General features: G+C 39.4%; 1 pseudogene; it reads left to right on the top strand.

Annotated features, from left to right (window-relative positions):
* LOC138765136 (suppressor of tumorigenicity 7 protein homolog) overlaps nt 1-18,943 on the top strand; it is a 128,531-nt pseudogene that overhangs the window by 97,538 nt on the left and 12,050 nt on the right.

Genomic DNA, 18,943 nt, shown 5'->3' on the forward strand with positions numbered 1-18,943 from the left:
CTAGTATTCACCTTATCCTCTTTCTTATAAACAAAGAATCATAAATCACTGTTGCTCAGGCAGCCGCATCAGTACCTATCCATTCTTCTCCACATTTCTATTTCCTTCCTGTACACAAAGCCCAAGGGCACTGTAAACATGGGCCTCAAAACCTTGATTGAAGGTAATTTTAGCTGGATGGGTGATGGGTGAGTGGATGGTTGTTTTGGAGGATGGGGAGACTTTATTTTTAGAATGTAAATTTCAATGCCTTTTGCTTCTTAATCCTAATGACTGATAATCAACAGCTGTAAAAAAAAACTCCGAGGGATTTCTTTAGAATGGATTAGTTTTATTGGGGTGTTTTTAGTATGTGCTAACAGATGCATTGTATGTGGAATGCATTTGTTAGATGAATTTGTTGGAATTTGTACATGTTGCAAGGAAGAAGGATATATTTGTACATTTTGACCAATCCATGAAATGTAGATCCATTTTTCCTCCATGACAAAAACCATAAACTTTGTAATAATATTATGAGATTTAACATAGAAACTGAGTTTTACTGGGGTCTCAAGATTGTGAAGGAAATGTTTGATTCTTGGTTGCTATCATTTTTTTATTCTTTATTGTAACTCCTATATATTCTGGATTTCTTCTTCCCTCCTCTCCTCCCCATCCAATCATAAAGGGCTGTCCTCTCAGCCTGCAACAGCAATGGACGAGGATACATTGCTTCATCTCTTCTCTCCCTGCCTCAGAGAGCCTCCTTTTTTCTCCATACTGACTTGCACATGTCAGTTAATAGGCACTTTCAAATTGCAGCCCTCCTAGGACCTGAGTGATAATACTGGGCCACACATGCCTCCTGCACCTTTCAAATAGCAACCTAGACTACTTGTTAAATCGCCAACCCAGCAATTTAAGGAGGATCCCGCCCCTGCGATGACTTGGTGAGTGACACTTCACGCAGCCACAGGGAATCCCCTGATCCCTTTGTTCTTTCTGCTTAAAGTTTCAGACTAGCCAGGTGAGACATTTCCCCTTTCAAATTGGCAGAGGAGGACACCGAGGTTGGTTTTACTGGGTTCCCCGACCACCTCCGAGGTAGGTCTGGGATCCAGGTAGATTTTGACTGGTCTTGCCTAGTTCGACCCTTTCAAATAGCCCTGGGTCTTCAACCTAGTAAATGGTCTGGTTAAACCCATTTTACAAGGCAATTTGAAAGGGCCTAGTACTTTCTAAGTAAACCAGTCTTTAACAGAGATGATATAAGTCAATCAGTTGTCATCATCTTAAAGAGATCTCTCGTATTGTTTTATGATTTGGAACGACAACATAGTTTCATCATTGTGAATATATCTCCATCTATAATTTTGTCTTTCTGATTTCTACAATCGAATAGGTGTTTGTGATCCTTTCCCCATCCTCTTTCTGAGCTTTAATACATTTATTTTGCCCTTTCTCCTGTCAGTGGGGTCAGCCCCTCCAGCCAGCAAACCCCATGGTTTGGAATTCACTTCATTAATATTTTTATTCCTGCCTCTGAGATTTACTACAGTCAGTCATCAGAGATGCCAAGTGCAGAAATGGAATGCCTCTGCAGTAGATATGATGGGTTTCATCTTGTGAGATTCATGGCCAGAGTGCAGGTTGGATCATCTAGCATATTCTATTCCAAGCAAAATGCAGTCTGCTGGAAGGACTCAGAATTTGCAGAGCGGAAGTTGTTGTTGCCATATTAGGTCTAGGCCCTGGATTAGTACTAACCCCCACACGTGTTGCCTGGCCCACTGAGTTCTACCAGCAGTTGTGTTTTTCTTAATGGTCCTGATTCCAGCATCTATGTCTCGTATCTTCGGACTGTGGTGCAGGTGGCCACCACGTCGTTGTTCTGTGCTTAATGTATTTGGGGTTGTCCACTGTCTTCAGGAGAGGGTGAAGTCAGGAATCTCTAATAATATCAATGTTTAGGCGTTTGTTCCCAGCATTGGTTATGCTCAATATGTCCATATGTCTGCCACAGGAAGGGAAAAGTCGGTCTGCCAGTGGGTATGACAGAGCAACATGACAAGACAGGCCATAGTTATTGTTGCAACCCATAGGTTGGGATGATTTACAACAGTCCACAGTGATATCCAAATCACCCCTTTTGGTTCCTTCTTAGTATTCCAAACAAATTAACCTGTGCGCAGGATTGATCAGAATATACATGTAAAAATCCAAGAAATAGGAGCAAATGATAGCTATTTGGCCTTTCAAACCTATTCTGTTCAATTAGACCATGGCAGACCATTTACCTCAGTGCCATTTTCTTGCACTGCCCCCTTAATATCCAGAAATCTATCAAATCTTCATTTGGTATGAACAGAATTAATGAGCCCCCAAAGCCCTTGAGGATAGAAAATTCCACGAGTTCACCACCCTTTGTGTTTAGAAATTGTTTCTCATTTCAGTCCTAAATGACCTACCCCTTATTCTGAGTCTTTAACCCCAGTTCAAGGCTCCTTGGCAGAGAAAACATTCTCTCTCCTCCAACCTGTAAGAATTTTGTAAGTTTCAATTCTTTTAAATCCAGAGGATACAAGTCTAGTTTACTTCACCTCACTTTGGAAAAACAAACCTGCCAGCCACTAAACCTGTTTAAATGAATCTTTGCTTCTCTCCATCTATGCTTGGAATATCCTTTTGTTTAAGGTATGGAGACCAAAGCTGCAAGAAGACATCTTTATATCAATCTTCTCAAAATGTACCTTACAATTTGCCTTTTTAATTGTTTGCCTCAACTACATTGCTCTTAATGGATAGGAAAGGTTGAGAGGGATATGTGTTGAACACAGGCAAATGGGACTAGTTAGTATGGACAAGTTGGGCTGAGAGGCCTTTGCTGTTGTCTTCCAGTGACTTGTGTATCAGGATCCTTGGACCCTGCACTCATTAACGTCACCGAATCTCTCATAATTTTTACAAACTTTTCCTTTCTGTTATTTACCATCATGAATATTTTCACATTTTTTCACATAAATTACTTCAATCATGATCTTGTCCACTCACTTATTTGGCCTGTCTATATCCCCTTGAACCCTCTTTACATCTTCATCCCTATTCTCCATCCTACCTGGTTTTGTATCTTCCAGAAGTTTGGAAATGACATTTGTTCCCTCAGCCACCTCATTGATCTGGATTGTGAATAGCTGGGGCTGGGGCTTTTTTTCCACATGCAGCAAACCTTCATTAGTCTCAGCCTACCAACGTAAAAGAGATCCTTTTATTCTTGGTCTTTCTTTCTACTAATAATCAATTCTCAATCCATGTCAGTATATTATTTTTAACTTTGTTGACCACGTAACGTTTAGACAATCTGATCTGCATGTAAACTTTTGGAACTGGATCTGTGTGTGGTAATTAAAGAGTGGATTATATCCAATTAGTTATTAAATTGGAAAGCTATTCTTGAGAATAAAAGTACAGGATTGTCTATTTGACACCCATATTTTCTCACATCCTTCCTTTCCAGCCTTTATTACCATAAGATATAGGAGCAGAATAGGCTATTAAGCCTGTTGAATCTGCTCTGTCCATTCTCCCACTTATCCCACTCCCTTGCCCCATAACCTTTGATACCCTGACTATTCAGGTAGCTATCAATCTGTGCCTTAAATACACCCAATGACCTAGCTTCCACAACTGCCTGTGGCAACAAATTGTGGCACCACTCCGGCGAAAGAATTTGCTCGTATTTCATTGAAGTCCCTCCTCTCTTCCTCCATTCCAATTCTAACCGCACATCTTCCTCTAGTTGGCTTTCTCCTTCACAAAGTTCCACTGGGTTCCAAGATACCACTTATGTCCGAGGGGGAGAAACGGATATCGCCCCAATCTGTCCATTCCAAGATAGTTGGCTGAACACATTGCTTTTCCTTCCATGTTTGCCTGTGGTGGTCTCTTCAATCAGCTGTTTAGTGGGATGTTGAAATCTTGAAGATAGTTGAAGTTGAAAATATCATCGAGGCTGGATAAACTTTGCTTTTAGGTAAATCTTACTGCTCTACATTAGTGTACATAGCTGTTTCTTGATAAGATTAAAGGATAACATGAACAAAGATCAAAATTATTGTTTGCAATAACTGACTTTGATTTTGTGATTGGTTCTTTGATTACATCAAATTGTGTAGATAGTGTATGCTTAATTATCCATAAACACACATGGCATATATCAAGTTTACCTCATCTGAGGGTCAGGCCTGTAAAACCAGACCCTTTTTTCACTCTGATCGCTAACACTCAGAAACCCAGAATCTCACAGGAAGAAAAACATTTGCGCTGGAGATTGTGGCATTGCTGTAACATCTGTGGTTTATTATACCGAATACTGTGCATCTTATCTTTGTTACTCTTCTACTTTCAGCTTTTCGAATGATTCCTTATCCCTTGGAGAAAGGTCATCTTTTCTATCCATATCCCAGCTGCACAGAAACAGCAGATCGAGAGTTATTGCCATGTATGTTTTATGATTTAACCTTTTATACCTTGATGAAAACGGTTGCTTTTCTCTCTAATTTAGCAGAATAGAGTTTTAAGTAAGAGTCATTTTAATAAAGTAGTAAAATGTTAATATGTTCTTTCTCTGCCTGTGCTTCACTTAACCTCAAATCTCCTGAAACTGATTCATACCTTTCTCATTTCACATTTTAATTTACCGACATTTCCTGAGCTGCTTCTATTCTCCGCAAACTACATTTTAATTGGGATCCTATAACCAATGTTCTCGTGTGCAAAATCTCATTGTTTCCTCATTCTTTGACTCAGGACTCAGCATGTGATCAAGGCCCGCATTCCGAGTAGTTTTTTTTTCATATTCAATATTTTTATTAACATTGAAATTTCACATCCAAAAGTACAGAGTACGAATGGATATATGTTACAAGTCAAAACGATAAATTACACTTAAATCATATCATTTCATCCAAGGTACCACATGTTTTAATCAAACAGATAACATTGTATTGATATTTTTTTATAAAAAAGGAAAACCTAAACCCACTAGCAAGAAAAAAGTTGTTTGGCCCAAAAAAAGGAAGAAAGAGTGCAGTTTTGAGGGTGTCCAGCTATCAAATGAAGTTGTGTTTCAGTCTGGTGTATTAGTGAATCAAAAACAATATGAATGGATTTTATAAAGGACAGGTACCTTTAAAAACCCTTAACAAATAGATTTCAGATTTATTGTCAGAGTATATACATGACATCACATATAACCCTGAGATTCTTTTTCCTGTGGGCAAGGTAGAATTATCACTTATTGGTAGTGCAAAAAAAAAACTACTCGACATACACATGTAAACAAACTGTTCAATAGAGGAAATAAAAGCAATAAAATGCAAAAGTAAGAGTCCTTAAATGTTCCAGATTGAGTTCATGGTTGAGGTGTCTAAGAGTGGAGGCGTAGCAGCTGTTCCTGAACCTGGTGGTGTGAGTCTACTGGCATCTACATGCAAACAAATGAAAGTACAAACATTATAAATAAATGTCGCATCAGGGAGAGAGAAATTGAAGTGATATTTTGGGTCGATTATCTGTTCATTGACCTGAAATGCAATTTTTTCTCCCTGCTCTCTAGATGCTATCTGACTGGCTGATGACTTTCAACATTTTCTCTTTTTATTCCAGATTCCCAGCATCCTGTTTTAATTTCAGATTTCAACCATGAACTCAATCTGGAACATTTAAGGACTCTTACTTTTGCATTTTATTGCTTTTATTTCCTCTATTGCACAGTTTGTTTACACGTGTATGTCGAGTACAGTTTTTTTTTGCACTACCAATAAGTGATAATTCTACCTTGCCCACAGGAAAAAGAATCTCAGGGTTATATGTGATGTCATGTATATACTCTGGTCATTCATCTTTTTGCTGTTTGTGAGCTTGTGCTCTGTGCAAATTGTTTACCTAGTTTACCAGAGAATACCAAAAGTAATTAATTGACTGGAAAATAAATGAATAGGGAAGGAGGTTCTTTCATCCATCGTCTTTATTAGCTCTATTAAAAGCAAACCAGCTGGTTCTACGTTCTCACCTTGTCCTCATAGCCCTGAAAATCTGACCTTTCGATACTTATCCAGTTCACAAGATCACAAGATAAAGGAATAGAAGCAGGCCATTCGGCCCATTGGGTCTTCTCCTTAAATCCACCCTGAGCTAAATTGTTCTCACATCCAGTTTCAAATTCTAGCCTTTTCCCCATATCCCTTGATACCCTGACTAATTAGATACCTATCAATCTCTCCCTTAAACTCCCCCAATGATCAGGCGTCCACAGCTGTATGTGGCAACGAATTCCACAAATCCATGACCCTCTGGCTAAAGAGATTTCTCCTCATCTCTGTTTTAAATGGGTACCTTCTCAGTCTAAGACTGCGCCCATTTGTCTTGGACTCATCCACCAAGGGAAACATCTTATTTACATCTGCTCTGTCCAGTCCTTCCAGCATTCAAAATATTTCTATGAGATCCCCGCTCATTCTTCTATACTCCAATGAATACAGTGCAAGAGTCAAACTTTCCTCATATGTTAGCCCTCGCATTCCAAAAATCATCCTGGTAAATCTTCTCTTTATTCCCTCCAACATCATTACATCCCTTCTAAGATGAGGGGCCCAAAACTGCACACACTTCTCCAAATTAGGTCTCACCAGTGCCCCATAGAGTCTCATCAACACTTCTTTACTCTTAAGATTAACTTTAATGTGCTACCTATCTGTTTATATCTTTTCAACATCTACATCTGCAGGTTTGTGTCATCTTCAGTCTAGCAAGTTTTATTTTGTTCACCCAAGTCTGAGTCATTAATATACATGGAGAAAAGCAGTTGTCCCATTATCAACTCCAAGAATGGAGTTCCCACCAGTCCAAAAAAATTCTTGTTTACTCCTACTTGCCTGATGTTTCTGGAATCTCTTTTATTTCATGGGCATGACCTTTTATTCCACTGACTTCAACCTTAGAAGTGGCACAGTAAGGACAGTGGTTAGTGCATTGATGTTACAGTGTCAGCAATTGGGACCAGAGTTCGAATCCAATGCTGTCTGTGAGAAGTTTGTACGTTCTATCCATGTTGGCGCGGGTTTTCCCCAGGGGCTTCGATTTCTTCCCATCGTTCAAAACGTATCAGGGCTTGTAGGATGTCACGGGCTCATGGGCCGAAAGGGCCTGTTACCATGCTGCATGTCTAAATTTAATCAGGTCTATTATCCAGTACTTCATGCAGGATTTACAACATTCAAGAAAAGAAATTTACCTCATCTCTCTCACACTGGATGCTCTACAAAGTGGATGGCCAGGTGGCTGTCTTACAGTGCCACAGACCTGGGTTCAGTCCTGACCTGGAGTAGTGTCTGTGCATGTTATCTCCATAACTGTGTAGGTTTCCTCCTGCATTTTCAAGGCCTGCAGTTTGTTAGGTTGTAGATCGGCTCTAATGTGTAGGTGAGAAGTAGGGTATGAGAGGAGTTGCTGAAAATGTGCGGACAATTTAAAAAAAAGTATTAGTATAGGATAGTGTAAATGGGTGTTAGATAATCAGCGTGGACTTGGTGGGCCAAAGGACCTATTTCCATGCTTTGTGTCTTCATGACTATGAGTTCCTGAACATAAACTCTGTATGAAGCCATGGCTCTGCATGCTTTTGAAAATCATTTTCTCAAGCGAGCCAGGGAGCTGCAGGTGCCCTCCCTCCCTCTATTACCTCCTGCCTGTGGTGTAGTGTGTACACCCCATCCCCATCATTTTGTTCAGGCACCTGTCTACATTTTGCTCATACTTAATGAAGGACTGAGGCCTGAAACATTGGTTAGATATCTTTATCTTTGGTATATAAAGTACCTTGTTTGACCTGCTGAGTTTCTCCAGCATTGTGTTTTTACTTTTTTTCTCAATATAGTCAGCCAGTTTCACAAACGATGTGTACATATTCCCCAGATAACTTTGTTCCAAAATCCCTTTTAGAATTGTACCCTGATTCATCTTCTCCATTAAATACTGCTCAGTCCATCCTTCCTCTACTTTTCTACCTTCCCTCCTTGGATTCATAAAGCTTTCTCTTCAGCCCTCATTCTGAACACTCCACTTACCCTTCTTTTGATATTTGGCCCATCTCTTCAGCCCTGGGTGTCCTGCATGAAAGGACTCGTTATACTAATTTGACATTGTTTTAAGTTAAAGTTTATCAGGTTCTGAAGAAAATGATTGAAAAAATGCAGTACATGATTATATCTGCAGGTTTAGCTTTGAATTTTTCTCCAGTAATTAAGTAAAAAAAAATGCAGAGACAATTCCCATTGAAAATTCTTGGCATACTGCAAGCAGTAAAAGGGTTTTTGGTTTTACTGTTGAGTAAATAAATGTAAAATTATGCTTGGTTAAGTGAACACTTAATCGCTAAATGAGCAAGGTAAAATTCGGGTGCCCTTTTGTAATACTTAAGTTATTTTAAAGGCTTAATGTATTATTATGAAGCTTACAAGCTGTGCCTTATCAGTCTGGGAACTAGGTGCTCTGCTTCAGTTTCTAAAGGAAATGCTTCGGGGCATGTACACACTACAGGAGATCAGGGGTATTTTCTGTATTAAGCAAACACTGTATTTGCTCTTGACTCAGTGTTCAAGGGTTGTATTTGTTTTGATTCAAACTGTTGCTTTGCTCTTACTGTTTGAATAATATGGCTGAAGATGTGTGCATGCCTGTCTATTGAGGATGACCTTCAGAAACATATCGGAGAGTTGTATTTCCTGTTTCTAAACAGACGACGGGGCTGGCAGAAAGTGAATTAAGAAGATGATCTCATTGCTCGGAAGGAATATTCTTGGAATCCTGTTGCTAAACCAGAATGGAAAAGTTACAGCAGCAGTACATTACAGTTGAATTAGAAGAGCTCATGAATTTCCATCAGCCAAACACACATTCAACAGCCTGTGTAGAATTTAAAGCACAGAAACTGGCCATTTGACTGTCCTGGTCATTTGTTCCACAAGTTCCTTTTTCCGACCAGCTTCATCTCACTGCCAAGCACTTCGATCTTTTCCTTCCTTTCTTCCACACTTTTACTGCTTCTCATCTTTATTATTGTCCTTGACCTCTCTGCATTCTCCACAGCGATGCCTAAAGAAAGATTTTTTTTGGAGAAAGAAATTTGTGGCCCTACATTAGACCAATAATAGTTGCAGAAAACTTTGTAACCCGAAACACAATCTTGACATCCTTGCCACTTTTCTTGCTTTTAAGCACTAAAAATGAAAATAAGAGTCAGTATTTTAGGGGGACATGGGTGCAAAAATGTCTTGCTATGTCCTTTCCTGTTTAATATGCACAGTGGACCTTCTCACCCTTGCTAACAATGTTTCATGGATATGAATGACTGGCTCTCCTAGCTTTGCCATCTTTCTGAAATAATTATTTCCTTACCCACTACTTGTCTCCCATTCCTTTTTAAACATGTGCTGTATTGCTTTCAGCTTCAACATTGTCTCAGACCAAAGACCACATCTTAAAAAAAATTGTATAAAATTAAAAAAAAACCTGTACACTCTTATTCCTGCTCTCAGGCACGGGGAGTATTTTAATCTCATTTAATTTATTAATATGCCCAAATTTTTGGTAACCATTATATGATGGGCTCTTTATTTACCCTGCCGTGGGAAACAGTGGCACAGCTTTCTCAGTCTCTCTTAATAACAAATGTACCTTCTCTCTTTTTAAAACCTTTTACAGAAAGTCAAAGGTCTATTTGATTTAGTTTTCCAACTTTACCAACTCAACACACTTTTTAAAAAAAATGGATCTCAATCCCAAGACTCTGCTTCCTATTCAATGTCACCCCAAATATCTCCATTTAAACTCCAATGGACTTTTTTTTTCATCTTATAAAATCTATCTGGGCGTACCTGGATTGGTATTTAAAGGTTCTTTTGTTATCACCTGATGGTATGTACAATTGGACGAAACACCATTCATTGTTACTCAATGTGAAAATATGCAAATACACATACAGACAAACCTTTCCAATGCAGTACATATATGCATACATAAGAATAAATAAATATTGTTAAATAAATAGTAGAATCTCAGAGGGTTTGTATGAGCAGTTCATCAGTCGTTCAGCAGTCTCACTGCACTTGTGAAGAAGCTATTTCTCAGCCTGGTGATTCTGGCTCTAATACTCCCGATGGGAGTAGCTGAAAGATGCTGGGTGAGGGGTGGGAGGGTCCTTAATAATTTTGCAAACTCTTTTTATACAATGATCCCATTGGATCACATTGGTGGGGCCAAGGAAACCCCAGTGACCCTCTCTCCCACTCTTATGGTCCTGTGGCATGACTGCCAATCCAATTCTCTAAAGCAACCATACCAAACTGATGCAGCCGGCCAGGAAGCTCTTGATAGACTCCTGTAGACTTTTGACAGGATGGTAGCCAGTAGCCTTGGCTGCCTTAGTCTTTTCAGGAAGTGCAGTCACTGTTCCGCCTTCCTGACAAGTGAGGAGATGTTGTGTGTCTAGGACAGATTACTTTTTTAGTGGACTCTGAGGAACTTGGTTCTCTTTACTCTCTCCACTACCGATCCATTAATGTATAGTGGCGGGTGATCAACCCTGGTCCTCCTGAAGTTCATGATCATCTCCTTTGTCCACATTGAGACTCAGGTTGTTACTCTTGAATCATTTCATGGGAATTTCCACCACTTCTGTGGTGCGACACCTCGTTGTTGATGATTAAGCCAATTAGTGTTGTGTCATCTGCAAATGATGACAATATTGGAGCTGGATCTGGCTTTGCAGTCGTGGGTTAGTAGCATGAAGAGCAGTGGGCTGAGCACACAGCCCTGAGGTGCACCAGGGCTCAGAGTGATGTGGCTTGACATTCTGCTGCTGACCCAGACAGACTGGTATTTTCTTTAGAAAGTCCAGAATCCATTTACAGAGAGGGACCCAGTGAGGACAGCTTCTCCACCAACCTCTAGGAAATTATCATTGAAGTCGAGGAACAGCAGCCTGGTGCATCTTCAGGGAGGGTCAGGACTGAGTGGAGGGACAAGGCTATAGCATCATCAGTGAAACAGTGATGGGCTCAATGTTCTATGCATTCAGTTGCATCATTTACATCATTTAACACACCAGACCTTGAATTAGAAAAGAAATCACCTGCATTTATGTAGCACATCAATATCCCAAAAGCTTTACTGCCAATGAGATAATTAGCAAGTGTGGTAATGTAGGAAATTCTAATTTTAAAAAAATTAGATGTACATCATGGTAACAGGCCGTTTTGGCTCACAAGCCCGAATACACCCAATTGAATGTTTTGAATGGTGGGAGGAAACCAGAGCCCCCCAGAGAAAATCCATGCAGATACGGGGAGAACGTACAAGCTCCCTACAGACAGCACGGATTCAATCCCCGGTCCCAATCGCTGGTGCTGTGACAGTGTTGCGCTAACTGTGCCAGCCAATTTAAACAAGGCTTGGTTTAAATAAATTGCCAGATGGCACCTTTGTTCGAAACCTGGATTGTCTGAAAATTAAGTAATCTCAGACGATTGTGGTTTTAGAGTTTATCATTTTGAGAAAATAAGATTGGTAGGGCTACTTAAACCTAAAACTTTGATAGCCGTTTTGTTGCTCATTACTTTGCTTGGCTCCAGAAAGGTAGCAAGAAAAAAAATTGATAAAAGAAAAGTGAACATAAACCAGTGAAAGGAAGGAGGCTCAGAATATAAAGATATAAAAATATCAGCATGCATTAGGGGAAGTCTCAAAATTCAAATATAGATTTCTCCTTTGACTATTTTAATTTATTAAATTGGAGCTGCATATTAATTTGAATGACCACCGGCCCATTTGCCTGAACACACTCAGAATCTTTGCCACACTCTTCCTTCCCTCTTTTCACTCAGTCAACTTTTTCAAGCTACGATCCTTCCCCCATATAGATACAGGGCTCTCCCTCACCCCCAAATTCAGTCCAATAATTTTTTTCAGGCATTGTTCTCTCCCCTGGCCCATTCTATCAGACATTCAAGCTATTTCAGGCACCACTGCTCTCTCACTGTCTCTTTCACCAGCCTCCCAGGTGTGACCTGCCTGCTGTGCAAATGGGCAACACGGTTAGCATAGCATTTACAGTGCCAGGGATCGAATCCTGTACTGTCTGTGAGGAGTTTATACATTCTCTCCATGTCTGTGTGGGATTCCTCTTGGGGTGGGGGTGGGGGTGGGGGGGGGGGGGGGGAGGATGGCTCCAATTTCCTCCCATTGTTTGAAACATACTGGGGGTTGTAAGTCAATTGGGCTGCACGGGTATATGTGCCAAAAAGTCCAATTACCATGCTGTATTCCTAAATTTAAAAAGATATTTCTGTCAATTTAACTGACTACTAGCCAGAAACTAGTTGAAGAATTAAAATTGATTCTCATTAATGAATGAAGGTTTTCAAATTATGTCCCACCTTCTTATTCTGCCTCTCTGAAAATATCCAGGGTAATTTAGAATTTTATCTGATGTTAAGACATGATGTTTCATCCAAAGAAAATTAAGCAATCAGAAAGAAATCTGATCGTATTGGAAATTGATAATTGGTTCCTTAACATCGAGAACACAAGACAAGGGTCAACATTTCAGGTGTATGTGACATTGTTTAGAACAAAGGGTAAAGGAATGGAAACAATTTGTCCTTGTTTGATTGTGTTCTCAGCACAACAATTTGCAGGGTGATTTTAATTATGATATTGTAACACCACAGACCGCAACCACACCAGGAATCATATTTGCAATGCAAAATAGTTTGCAAGGCATTTTAACACTGGCCTGTTTTCAAGGAGGTGTTCAAATTAGATTCGACATTTTAAGCCATAACAGCTGGCAGAGAGGAGCTTTGTTCTTTACCTTTGTTATATTTGGTCCATTACCTGAGAGGTAAAGTGCAACTTTGTGAGGCAGATCTGGCAATAAGATTTTTTTAAAATCCTGGTTATTTGTTTTCCAAACCTAGCTTCTACAAAGTTAATCAATGCAAGAACATAAGAAATAGGAGCAGGAGTAGGCCTTTCAGCACGGTGAGTCTGCTCTGCGATTTAATAAGGTTATGACTGACCTGGAATGGATTCGACTCCACCGACCTGCCTTTTCCCCCATAACCCTTAATTCCCCTACTTTGCAAATTTTGATCTCTCTGCACTTTAAATATATTGAACAAGGAAGTCTCCACCGTTTTCCTGGGCAGAGAATTCCAAAAATTCAGTACTCTCAGGAGAAGGCTTTTCTTCCTCACCTCCGCTCTAAACCTGCTTACTCGAAAGTCTTTATTAAAAAAAATTCATTTTCAATCAACATGAAGTGACAAAACAATTAAACATTACAGATATATACAATAAAATACCAGAACCGAACTACATGTTGATATACAAAGAAGGAAGAATCAACACATTATCAAAATTATCAAATCCTGCACTATTGTTTATAAATACAAAATTACACACCGTGCTGATTCTCAAAAGTAGGAAAGAGGTAAAAAGAAAAAGAGAAAGACCCCACCCAGGAAAAGGGAAAAAGAAAAATGTAATTCTCCCATATAATGTGACAAAATCATCTGTTTTCCAAAAGCATTAATTACATGCAGATGAAACATTATGTGATTCATCCAAAGCTTACTTCCTCCTTTAAGGGATAAATGTCTTGATGTAGACATCGCTAGGGATATTGGAGATGGTGGTATTGGAGACCGAAAAGGGGAATCATAAAGGTTAAATCCCGTATATCTTAAATTCTTAAAAACATTTTGTAAAAATTTCTGAGGTTGTAGGTAAATTTCTCCAGAGGAACACAATTATGCATTTCTGACTTCCAGTGGGTCAAACTCAGTTGGGAATCAGATTTCCAAGTAATGGCTGTGCATTTCCTGGCCACCGCTAAGGCGAGCTTAACAAATTTCAATTGATATTTCAACAGCCTCATTTTATATATCTGCTAATTTCCCCAGTAAAAATGATTCCGGCACCTAAGGGTATCAAATTCTGGTAATTTGTTCCAGGAGATTCCCCAAATCTTCCCAGAAGGATCTCACCTTAGAGCATGATCAGGTCGAATGCAAAGAAAGTCTCTATATCTTGACCGTATCAAAGACATATATTGCATATTTCAGATTTCAATTTATTTATTTTTTTTGCAGAGTAAAGTATAGCTGATGCAAAAAAAATTACATTGCTTCAGCCTGTACCTTACATTAATTGTATTGCTCATGCTGTCCCAACATGGGTCAGACCAGCAAAGTGGATCAATTTCTATACCTAAATCTGATGCTTACTCGAAACTTGAGGCTAGATCCATTGTTATAGTTTCACCTACCAATGGATGCAACTTTCTGCCCTCTACCTCATCTATCATAATTTTATATGTTGCCATAAGATTCCTGTTGTGTAAATACATTTGCAATTTAGATTAGACACAGATGAGGTACTGGAGGATTGGAGGGTAGCTCATATTATCCTGTTGTTTTTTAAAAAAAATCTCCAAAAATAACACTGGAAATTATAGGCAAGTTATTCGAAGATGTTCTAAGAAATTGGATATACAAGCATTTCGATAGAGAACAATTAAGTTTAGTCATCATGGTTTTATTCATAGTAGATTGTGTTTTACAAATCTTACCGAGTTTTTCAAGGAGGTTGATGAAGGAAAGGCTGTTGATGTTGTCTACATTGACTTTAGTTAGCTCTTTGACAAGGTCCCACATGGGAGATTAGACAGGATGGTTCAGTCGCTTGGTGTTACTGGTGAGGTAAAAAGCTGGATTAAACATTGGCTTTAGGGGAGAAGCCTGAGAGTGGTAGTGAATGATTGGCTCTCTGACTGGAGGCCTGTGCCTAGTGGTGTGCCTCAAGGATTGGTGCTGGGTCCATCATTGTTTGTCATTTATATCAATGATCCAGATGATAGTGTGTAATTTGGATCAGCAAGTTTTCCGACGACACAAAGATTGGAGGATATTGGACAGTGAGGAAGGCTTTGAAAGCGATCTGACATGCTGGAAAAATGGCAAATGGACTTTAATCCAGACGTGTGAGGAGTTGCATCTTGAAAGCTCAAACCAAGGTAGGACATACACGGTAAATGGTAGGGCACTGAGGGATGCGGTAGAACAGAGGGAACTGGGAATACAGAAACGTTATTCCCTGAAAGTGATGCAACAGATAAATAGGATTGTAAAGAGAGGTTTTGGCACATTGGCCTTCATAAATCAAAGTATGGAGTGTAAGAATTTGGATGTTATGGTAAAGTTCTATAACACATTGCCGAGGACAATTTTGGAGTATTATGTGGAGTTTTGGTCACCTAACTATAGGAAAGATGTCAATAAAAATTAAAGAAGTGCAGAGAAGATTTACTAGGATTTTACTGCGACTTGAGAACTGAGTTACAGGGAAAGGTTGAATAATTTAGGACTTTATTCCCTGGAGGGCAGAAGAATAAAGGGAGATTTGTGAGAGGCTTACAAAATTATGATGAGTATAGATGAGTACATGCAAGTCTGTTTTTTCCACTGAGGTTAGGTAAGATGCAAACCATAGGACGTGGGTTAAGGGTGAAAGGGAAGAAGTTTGGGGGGAACAGATGAAATTTCTTTACACATTGAATGGTGGAGGTATGGAATAAGCTGCATCTGAAGTGGTGAATGCGGCTTAATTTTAGTTTTTAACACAAATTTGGACAGATAATGAATTTGTATCCCTCTAGAATGTATGGAGGGAAATGGTCTGGGTGCAGGACAATGGAACTAAGCAAAGTAATAACTTGGCACAGACTAGAAGGGCCAACTGGCCTGTTTTCAGTTCTGTCATGTTCTATGTATTTGAAATGAGCATCTAAGGTGAGAATAATATTGTATGCATTGCTGACCCATTTGTGAATGAGAGAGACAGGAGGATTTCTTCCCCAGTCTTCTTTTAGAAGAAATTGTATACAAGTAAGATTACTACCTTCAATAAGCTGAGTGACTCATCACTAATGAATCACCAAGCAAACTCTTTGCCACAAAGTTTTATCTTTTTTTATAGATCAAACATAGAAATTAATAAACAATGCAAATAAAATGAATGTTAGCCTTTATAACCTGAGGGTTACAATATAAAAAAGACGAGGCTGCAACTTGGTAGACTACATTTAGAATATTGTGTACAGATCCAGAGAGGATAAATTCCCCTTGAAAAAGGGCGTTGCAGGGCTCCAAGGGTTAAATTATGAGCAGAATACTGGCCTGTATTCTCTGGGGTGCAGCAAGTGAAGAGGTTATTTTATTGAGGTTTTATTTTAAATTTTGAAAATAATTTATCAAGTAGTAGTTTTCCAAGGCAAAAGTTCATACAATCAGAAGTAGGCCATTGTGGAATCCAGGCATGGATAAGTGTATGGCTCTCTCCCCCATAAAATGAGCAGTTGTTAGCTGAAATAATTTTAAAAATCATGATTATCAATGGATTGGACTTGCTAATTACTGGCTCTAGTTCAAGGAGAAAGCCCTTCACCACTTACCCCAAGAAATGAGAATGAGTAATGTGCCATCTTCTCATTGTTTACAAAAAGAAGTTGTGGTCAAAGGCAGTTAAAAAGCCTTTTTTTTAAAAAAAAAATTGTTGACTTTTCGTTGTTTCTGCCTTTTCAGCTTTCCATGAAGTTTCAGTGTATCCGAAGAAGGAGCTACCATTCTTCATCCTGTTCACAGCAGGGCTGTGTTCATTCACTGCAATGTTGGCACTTCTCACACACCAGTTTCCAGAACTTATGGGGGTCTTTGCAAAAGCAGTAAGTCCTGCATGATGAATTTCCAGCCACTCACATTTGCCAACTTGCTTGTGAAAATACCCTTTTACTAACCAACATTAAGTAAAACTTGAAATACAGGTAGCTGAAATGTTAACAGTTATATTGGAAATGTAAATGAGTAAACAGAGGGGTGGTCTACCTGCATCTGAATGGGAAAAGTAAAGGTAACATTTTGACTTTTAGGACCTTTGAAAAAGAGGCTATTCCACTCATGGAGTTGTCCCTGCCATTCATCGAAAGTAAGCTTAACTCCATCTATTTGTTTTGGCTCTATATCCTTTAATACTCTAATCTTACAAAAAATTCTGGTACTCTTCCATTGAAAATCATTTCCTAATCTTGATTTTTCAGCTTCCATCTTGAAAGTGTTCTCAAGTATTTCCTCTATGCTTTAATGTATTGGATACACTTCCTGGGATCATTAACAATCGTTTGTTAATTGTTTCAGTTACTGGATTATCCTATGTGTCTGATCCTGTACTGCCTAAAATAGGTGTGGAGAGGCAACTCATAATGTCTAAAGGGTCTAAAACCAAGAGGTTACCGTCTCAGGTTAAGTGGTTGATCATTTGGGTCTGAAATAAAAAGAAAACCCTTCACTCAGAATTTTGGATGGTTGGAATTGTGTACCCCATGGGTCTGTGGATGCCCCACTAAGGGCCAGTGCAAAGGGGGGGATTTGCGGGCATTGTCTCCCAAATGAGGTATTGTGACCCCCAACCTCAGCACTATTGTCCCCTATCGCCACATGAAATAAGCAGAGAGTTTATTGGAGGGAGGGGGAAGTGTGAAGGTAGTGGTGCCTGGAGGAGGTTCATCATGGTAGGTCGGTACCACAACCATCACCCCAACGCTGAGCAAGTCTTCGAGCATCAGATTGTTGTGTCCCCCCCCCCAACTCTAGCTCAGTGACCCTAATTCCCCCCCCCCAAGTCAGGCTTGTTCTAATGCCGACCGTGATTGGGTATGTTGTTGGGTTCATAGACTTTCATAACATTGAAGACCAAGGCCAGGGAAAGTGCAGATGAGGTTGATGAATGACCTTTTGAAGGGGAATATGTTCAAGAGGTTTCATGGCATCTTGAGGATGGGAATATTCTTGGAGTCTCTATTTGTTTATTTTCTACCACCATTAATGTTTGGATTTGATATGGTGACAGAGCTTCGATCTGATCTTTTGCGTGTGAGATGACTTGCCCTTGTAGTGGGTCTCGATAGGTTGTTTTGAGTTGCTGGAAATTGCCAATGGTCTTATTTTAGACCCAGTAATTAAATTCTATGCATGGGAAAGATTAAATGACTGGAGGCATGGCTTGCAATTCTGTGCCATGTTGAGAATTAGGTGTGGGATGTTAGTAAAGAACAAAAATCAGTTGACTCCTTACTTTATTAAAAACAAAGCTTTACTATACTATACCACAGTAGCTGACATTACAGAGCATTAAACAGCCAGAAGGCACCACTGGGTTTGCACTTAGAGTGGATAAAGCAATCAGTATTATGGCAATGTTCAGCGCATGTTGTAATGTGCATCACAGTGTGAAATAAAGCAGAGGGTCAATGCCTGTGTGGCTGCCGGTAATTCGCTAATAAATCTTCCGTCTTCACAAGGAATATTAAGAGCCGGGTGGCAGCGGTGGTTAATAGCTAAGTCTTTGCAATCTAGAGATGGTCGGTGAAAAGGAAGAGAAGTTTCTAGAATGTGCTGACTCCACTAGTTAGCCAGTGTGAAACTAACCAGAGCAGTCTCGGGAGCAGGAACCAGATCCATGTAAACTCCCCCTTGTTTTTTTGCAAGCATATTTTGTGGAATAACATTGCAGCACATAATGCAGAATAAAATAATTGATTTGTCTCTGCACAGTTTAGGTCAAGGCTTTTTGTGATTAATGGGAAAACAATGGCCTTCTTCGCACGGAACCATTAACAGTTAGGTTTTATTAAAGTGCAGGTATATTCAGAGGAGAAGATCGCTCTGAAACAATTTTAATAGAGCTGGTTAGTTCGTACATGAACACGTGAGCAGGTTTAGGTAAGACCATCTGTTTATTTTAAGTATAAATCCCACCACAAATGGATGATAATAAAATTGATGATATT

Source organism: Narcine bancroftii, chromosome 5 (assembly GCF_036971445.1).
Source record: "Narcine bancroftii isolate sNarBan1 chromosome 5, sNarBan1.hap1, whole genome shotgun sequence".
NCBI lineage: Eukaryota > Metazoa > Chordata > Chondrichthyes > Torpediniformes > Narcinidae > Narcine > Narcine bancroftii.